The 8,707-nt window shown below is 36.8% G+C and overlaps 1 pseudogene; it reads left to right on the forward strand.

The window, feature by feature from the left end:
- Positions 1-5,882: 5,882 nt before the first annotated feature.
- Positions 5,883-8,242, forward strand: LOC150078381 (SNF2 related chromatin remodeling annealing helicase 1 pseudogene; annotated as a pseudogene).
- Positions 8,243-8,707: the final 465 nt, after the last annotated feature.

Consider the following 8,707-nt stretch of genomic DNA (forward strand, 5'->3'; position numbering starts at 1 on the left):
AAATATATGTATGCACATATACATATTAATTGTAACTATATTGGTTTTAATTTATGTCTTTCGAACCCAGAACACATGCCTTAAATTCATGTTTAGGATTTTACACCTGGCATTATTATTAGCCATGTGATGCAAGGAAGCCTGAGGCTTATGCTGCACCAACCAAAAAAAAATTCACAAGTTACCTTGAGAGAGAGAGAGAGAGAGAGAGAAGTAGAAAGGAATCACCAAGAATGGTGATATCCAGCTCAGGACTCTGGGTTTGCCAAGCCCATACTCACCAGATGTGAACCCCTGGGGTATAATATACATCAACCTCAAAAATTGACCATTATTTTTAGTGTTTATTTTTTTATTTTAATGATTATATTTTAGTACAAGATTGACTTGTATGTCAACTTACAGATAATGATGCTCGAAGCCACAAATTTCAAGCTATTTTTCATATAAAAAAATGATATAGTGGTTGTAGCTTATACAGTATTCTAAATTAACTGTTTAAAGCAGGGTCAGAACCACACTGTTTTTCCAGAGTAGGCAATATAATGATGGTGATATATTTTTTGTTGGGTGGTGGGTATTACAGTATAATGATGATGATATATGGTTGAAAGCAATCAAAATTAAGCACGCATTTGACAAAATTTATCTTGAAATTTTAACCAGAATTTAAATGCTGTACATCAACATGAATAATTACTACCCAACAATGTAATATCATAAAGCACATTAGCATTAGTAGAGACATTTGATGCAAAAAAAAAAAAAAAAAAAGCAAGCTTATACAGCATCAACCAAAAAAACAAAAAAAAAAAACTTCCTATTTCACCCATCTATTCACTCCAAAATTTGTCTAGTTCTTCCTTGAATTTATTTAAGCTATCAACTCCCACAACGACAGATGGCAGTTTGTTCCAGCAATCAACCACCTGCTAGCTAAAGGCAAATTTCTGCACATCTGTTCTACAACTGTCTTTCCTCAATTTGAATTTATGCCCCCACAGCTGTATAATCTCAGCAATAGGAAGAATCCCATCAGCATTGAGCTTGCTCAAAATATTCAAGGCCTTACACACCTCAATCAGATACCTCAGAAGCGCCTAGTCTCCGGATGCTGCAATTTGATAAGAGCAACCCTTTGTTCCCTCCTTGGCACTTCCGTAGCCAGGTGGACAGGAGCAGCAGTGCGTAGCACATGCTTCTTGATTAGACCGGGATTCGAGCCCGTGACCACCAATTACGGAGGATGCAGAAAGGTCAGGGAATGACCACTGCATATCCCCGGAGCAATATGGCCTTAGTTGCTAATGCTCCTAAAAACCAAATAACAAACAAACAAACCTTTATTCCCCCTCTCTGTACTTGTTCCAGCAGCTGTACATTCTTCCTAAAATGAGGCCTGCAGACCTGTATGCAATACTCAAGGTGTGGCCTGACCATTGCCTTATACAAAGGAATAATCACCTCCTTATCAATGCTGGCAAAATTCCTTATTATTTACAAGATCCCATGAGCTGCTTTGACAGCTTGTCTGCACAGCTCAGAAAACTTCATATCTGACTGCACAATTATCCCCAGAAGTTTTTCATTCCTAAAATTGATATATCACTCTAGGGTTAGTGCTACCCATATGCAGTACTTTGCATTTGTCAATGTTAAACTTCAGTTGCCACCTCTCAGTCCATCTGTGAACCACTTCTAAATACTGTTGCAGTAGCATGCTGTTAACCACCTGGCCACCCTTTGTATCATCTCCAAAATTGGACATTAAGCCTGATATGCCTTTGTCAATATCATTGATAAATATAGAAAACAACAATGGGTCCCACACTGAATCTTGGGGGACTCCACTAATAACATTAGACCATAAAGAGTAATGTCCACTGATTGATTACCACTGTCTTTTCTGACTGAACCATCCCTTTATCCATAGCAATTTGCCTTTAATGCCACACGGCTCCAATTTGTGCAGCAGTCTCTTATGTGCAATAGTATGAAAGTCTTTTTTGAAACCCAAGAATATGATATCAAAATTATTTATTGCATCCAGTTCCTTTTTTACCTGACCACATTGTAGTATCCAAACAAATTGGTCAGACAAGACTTCCCCTTAACAAACCCATGCTGTGTTTAAACTATAACTGCAGTCTTGTCTAGATGATCCTGCAATGCTTCTTTAACCAGTGACTCCATTATTTTCCCTGGAACAGAGGTTAAACTAACAGGTCTGTAATTATTCGTGTCAACCATTGCTCTCCCTTTGTGAGTTGGGGATACATTTGCACACCTTCAGTCCACAAAGACCTCCCCTATATTCAAAGATGCTCTCATAATTATCGCTAAGGATTTTCTTTCTTCCTTTGATGCCTCCCTTAATATAACTGGATAGATTCCATCCACCCCAGGAGCCTTCCTTATGTTTATCTTCAACAATTTCTCCTCCAATTTGCTCTCAGGTATTACAAAATCATTTAGCTCCCTGCTACAGTTTGATAAACGTCTGGCCTCCACTTCCCTACAGACGTTCCTCGTGTGTGAATGTAGATGCAAAATACTCATTCAATTTGTCAGCTACTTCAGCAGGTTCATCAACAATCAAACCGTCAATATCAAGTGGACCAATCTGATTCATCCACTTCCTTCTAGAGTTTACATAAGTAAAGAAGTCTTTGCTGTTTTTCTTTGCATCCTTTGCCAAAGATTTCTCATAATCTGCCTTTTCCTGCCTAATCTCCTTTGTGACTTGATTACAGACTAGCTTATACTTGCCGTAGTCTTCTGTTTTACCTGATAATTTATGTGCATCCCATGCATTTTTCTTCTTTGCCATGAGTCTTATTAGTTCATCTGACCTCCATTTAGGCTTAAACCATGAACAATATTTCTTATTTGGGACAAAAAGCCTAGTAGTTTCCAAGATTACTTTTTTGAATCCCTCCCATTTAGAATTTGCTGTTGGTAACATTATCAGTTGGTCCCACTGTATAGAATTTAAAAACTGTCTGAGACCATTCTAGTCATCTTTACTAAAGTATAAACCCCTCCCTTTATCCTTGATGGTAGTTACATCTTTAAGTATATTCATAATCAATGCACTGTTATCACTGCCACCTAGTTGTTCTTTTATCTGCAGATACTTAATGCATGAATAATCACTGCTGATAATCAGATCAATAAATCCACATCATCCAATAAGTCCACAAAAGTTTTGCTAGTGTGCGACTGATCGATCCACAAGTTCTGGTCAATAGCTGGGGAGTTAAAAGACCCCCCCCCCATTAAAAGACATTCTGATTTATTGGCCTACTCTGTTTCTTTGTACAGTTGTTTGTTTTACTTATCTACATTCACACATGAGGAATTATTACAGTTTGAAAATGGAAGAAGGTTATCAAATTGTAGCAGTGTGCTTAATGATTTTGTAATAACTGAGAGCAAAGTGGAGGAGAAATTGTTGAAGTTAAACATAAGAAAGGCACCTGGGGTGGATGGGATCTATCCAGTTATTTTAAAGGAGGCGGCAAAGCAACTAAGCAAACCCTTAGCCATAATTATGAGAGCATCCTTGGACTCAGGGGAGGTTCCCACGGACTGGAGATGTGCAAATGTGTCCCCAATTCACAAAGGTGGATCGAAGGGTGACACGAGTAATTACAGACAAGTTAGTTTAACTTCTGTTCCGGGTAAAATAATGGAGTCACTGGTTAAAGATGCATTGCAGGATCATCTAGACAAGACTGCAGCAATAATTCAAACACAGCATGGGTTTGTTAAGGGAAAGTCTTGTCTGACAAATTTGATTGGTTATTATGATGTGGTCACAAAGGAACTGGATGCAAAAAATAATTTTGATATCATATACTTGGATTTCAGGAAAGCTTTTGACACTGTTGCGCATGGAAGACTACTGTACAAATTGGAGCAGAATGGTATTAAGGGTAAGTTGCTACAATGGATAAAAGGATGGTTAAGTGGGAGAAGACAGAGGGTGGTAATCAATGGGTGCTGCTCTTCGTGGACTAATGTTATTAGTGGAGTCCCACAGGGTTCGGTGTTGGGTCCACTGTTGTTTTGTGTATTTATCAATGATATTGATGAAGGTATATCAGGCTTAATGTCGAAGTTTGCAGATGACACGAAGGTTGGCAGGGTTGTTAATGACAGTAATGGCAGTGTGCTACTGCAACAGGATCTAGATAATTTGGGCAGATGGGCTAAGAAGTGGCAACTGAAGTTCAACCTTGACAAATGCAAAGTACTGCATATGGGTAGAAGTAACCCCAGAGAAACGTACCAACTGTGTGGTACTACACTTAAGGTGGTAAAAAATGAAAAAGACCTGGGAGTAATTGTGCAGTCAGATATGAAGTTTTCTGAGCAGTGCAGACAGGCTGCTAGGGCGGGTCATGGGGTTTTGTCAATGATATATAGGAATTTTGCTAGCAGGGAAAAGGAGGTGATTGTCCCTCTGTATAAGGCAATGGTCAGGCCACGCCTTGAGTACTGCGTACAGGTCTGGAGGCCTCATTTTAGGAAGGATGTAGATTTGCTTCAGCGTGTACAGAGAAGAGCAACACGATTGGTGAGGGGAATGAAGGGATTCTCTTACCAAGAGAGGCTTAAGTTCTGCAAATTGCAGTGGCTGGAGACTAGGCACCTGCGCGGTGATCTGATTGAGGTCTATAAGGCCTTGAATGGGTTGAGCACGCTGAATTCTGATGGGATCCTTCCACTTGTTCAGATTACCAACCTCCGGGGACATAGGTTCAAATTAAGAAAGGACAGATGTAGAATAGATGTGCGGAAATTTGCCTTTAGCCAGCGGGTGGTTAATTGCTGGAACAAACTTCCATCTGTCGTTGTGGAACTTGATAGGTTAAATAAATTTAAGGAGGAACTGGACAGGCATTTGGAGGGAATGGTGTGATTTTTTTTTTTTTTTTTTTTTTTTTGGCTGATGCTGCATAAGCTCCTACACTTGCTTTCTTGCATCATGTGCCACTACTACTACTGCTACTACTTATCAGAGTCATTAGGCCTATAACACACTCCTACTCTTTTTTTTTTTTTTTTTTTTTTTTCTGCTTTCCCAGTGCTTATGTCACACCAAACTGATTCAACATTGCACTGTGCACCCATGTCAACTGGATGCGCTGCCTTAGATTTTGTGTTTCTTAACTAATAGCATAATCCCTCCTCCCTTCCTATCATGTTTGTCCTTCTGTACACATTGTACTCTCCAAATTCCAATTCTGCATTCCTTATATCTGTATGACACCATGTCTCTGATATCTCAACAATATCCATCTTTAATGTCATGACAAGTACTTCAAATTCATCAAATTTATTTATTATACTCCCAGCATTGGTGTGCATGCAAGTATACATGCACCTATTCTTACTTGTAGTTACCCTAACACAGCCTGTGTATTTACTTGTTCCATGATGATTCCCAGCAGTTCATGACATCCCCAGTACCTTGCTCTCCAGGCTACTGCTCTACTGCTCATTCCAGTAGAGCTGTGATTATTAACATGGCCTATTAAGCAATCACTTTTTACACTCCTTAATATAATATTGAAAACATTTTTTGACCTATTTTTGCAACATTACCATCATCAATTGCTTTCAGTTAACTGATCTGATAGAAAAGTGCCAATTGTTTTACTTAGTCAACTACCGAACATTTAGAATGGAGTATAAGATATATAATTGTTTTGTCTTATATGAATCATGAGTAAATCCCTTTCCGCCCTTACCATATTATAGTATTTTGAATGCACAAAATCGAAATTTTCTAAAAATATGCATTTTGATTTCCACAGAAATGTGTATACATAGGTCATTTATTATTTTTTTTTTTTTTTTGCAGGACTGTTTTCAACAGAAGTATGATACAGTAGATCCAACAGAATACTGGTTGGTTTTTCCAATCAGTTTTTTTTTCCCTCACCTCTATAGACAGGAAAATTCATATGGAGGTCACATAATTGAAAGAACAATTGTTAATTTGAATCATCTGAAAGTTAGATGAATTGAAAAGAAAGTTCTCAGCTTTTAAAAATGAGAGGATGTCATATTATGTAAATTTAACATTTTTTGTGAAACACTAATATTGTGTATGCCCAAGCAGTGCTGATTTTTTTTCCCTAAAATGTCATCAGTCATAACGGAAGAACAACGGCGCCGAATTGAAGAGAATAGAAAAAAAGCTTTGGAGAAGCGTGCCACGAGGATAAATCCTGTGACTCACAAAGTATTATGTGATGTTAGTTCTGTAGTGGAACTCAACAGTGGTACGCTGAACAACACAGTTTTGCCCTCAAATAGGATTGAGGAAAAAAAGTCGTCCTCTGTATTTACAACTACATTTTCAAAACCTAACTTTACTATTAATGCGGAAAATAAGAATGAATCCACTTGTCTAAATCTAAAGACTGGTTCATCATTTCAGAAAACACACTCCCCTTCTAAATCATGTGGTAATCCTAGTACACATGGAATGTGTTTTATGATTTCTTGTAAAAGATTTCAAGTGAATGTTGGTTATCACCAGGAAATGATTAAAGTATTTCAGTCTGTTCCAAGTCGAATGTATGATGCCAAAGAGAAAAGGTGGAGCTTTGCTATTGAAGACCATGATAGATTAATTAGTGATCTTAAATCTCTGAAATCTGCTCCTACAATAGCACCTCTTCCTGCATATTTGATAAAGATATTTAAAAATTCTACAGTGAAAAAAGAAATTCCTGATGTTGATATTTCATTTCTGGATCCAGTAATGCAAGATTCACTTATGCCATTTCAGAAGGAGGGTGTTAGTTTTGGTATTAACAGGAATGGAAGAATATTAATTGCAGATGATATGGGTTTGGGAAAAACAATTCAAGCAATTGCCATAGCTGCATTCTACAGAAAAGAATGGCCCTTATTAGTTGTGACACCCTCTTCTGTGAGATACTCATGGCAAGAAGCATTTTTAAAATGGTTACCATCATTAGACCCACAAGAACTTAATATCCTTAACACAAGTAAAGATAGAGTATCAGGGAATGTTGTTTTGTTAAGTTATGATTTGCTAAGTAGAATTGTTACTGATTTGGTAGAGAAAAGGTTCCTAGTTATTATAATGGATGAAAGTCATTTTTTAAAAAATCCAAAGTCAGCTCGAACAAAAGCTGCTCAGTCTGTAATGAAATGTGCAAAACGAATAATTTTGTTGACTGGTACACCAGCATTATCTCGTCCTATTGAACTTTTTACACAGGTGTCTTCACTAAAGCCCAAATATTTTCCAGCATATACAGAATTTGGAGTTAGGTACTGTAATGGTAAAAAACAACCGTGGGGCTGGGATTTTTCAGGATCATCTAACATGAGTGAACTGCAATTGTTGTTAGAAGAAACTGTTATGATTCGTCGTTTGAAGTCCAGTGTTATAACTCAGTTACCAGCAAAGCAGCGACAAGCAGTTTTTCTTGATCCTTCTCTTGTGAATACCAAAAACAAAGTATTACATACCATGTCTCAGAAACTACTTAATATCCGTTTAAAGGGAATGGAAAGAAGAGGAGTTCTGCTCGAATACTTTCATGAAACTGGGCTTTCCAAACTGCCTGCAATATGCACCTATATTAAAGATTTACTTGAAGCAGACAGAAAATTTCTTTGCTATGCACATCACCATATAGTTTTAGATGCAGTATGTAACATTCTGGAACAGAACAACTCTGAATACATGAGAATTGATGGATCCACATCTTCTCAAATGAGAAAACGTTTATGTGATAAATTTCAATTCAATGACAACTGCAGAGTTGCTGTGCTCAGTATTACTGCAGCTAATGCAGGTATCACGTTAACTGCAGCACAGCTTGTTATATTTGCTGAACTTTTCTGGAATCCTGGAATTCTAACTCAAGCTGAAGATAGAGTCCATCGCATTGGACAACAGGATTCAGTAGTTATTCAGTATCTTGTGGCTAAAAATACTGCTGATGATTATATCTGGCCACTTATACAACAAAAATTAGACACCTTAAACAAAGCTGGACTTAGCAAAGATAACTTTGCTGATGCAGATGTAATTACGGTAAAGAATTCAACTCAGTTAAGTATAGCTGATTTTTTTCAAGATTTAAATGAGGACAATGATTTTTGGGTGCATCAAATCCAAAATTTTGAATGTGAACAACCAGGAATTAAACGAGTTAAGTCTGAAGAAGACAAACAGGATGGTTAATAATATTTTAAGAAATCATTTTTAAAAACTTTTTTGTTTTTTGTAAATTCTTGCCTATTGTTCATAGTTAAGTTTTATAGAAAGGATTTACTGGTTTATTTTTAATATTTCTGGCATGCCGAAAATTGTGTATTAATAATTGATATATGAACTCATTTCTGCTAATAAAAATAGTTTGCATATATAATTTCATTCATTCTTTTTCCTCTCCTGCCATATGTAGAAATCATCACAAATTAAGACATAGGGCATGGTTCTTTTACTATAAAACATACAATATTGGCATTATTTATAAAATTATATTAGCATTAGATTGAGTGTGATGCAGTTGTAATTCATTGATAAGTTTTGTATATTTTTTTACCTGTTAATATTATGATACAGTATTAGTAACTTAATACAGTAGGTGCTCGAAGTTGGAGACAAAAAACACTTCAATTTATCAAAAATTCAACTTATTAAATT

Source organism: Mastigoproctus giganteus, chromosome 11 (assembly GCF_048544385.1).
Source record: "Mastigoproctus giganteus isolate SK-2022 chromosome 11, ASM4854438v1, whole genome shotgun sequence".
NCBI lineage: Eukaryota > Metazoa > Arthropoda > Arachnida > Uropygi > Thelyphonidae > Mastigoproctus > Mastigoproctus giganteus.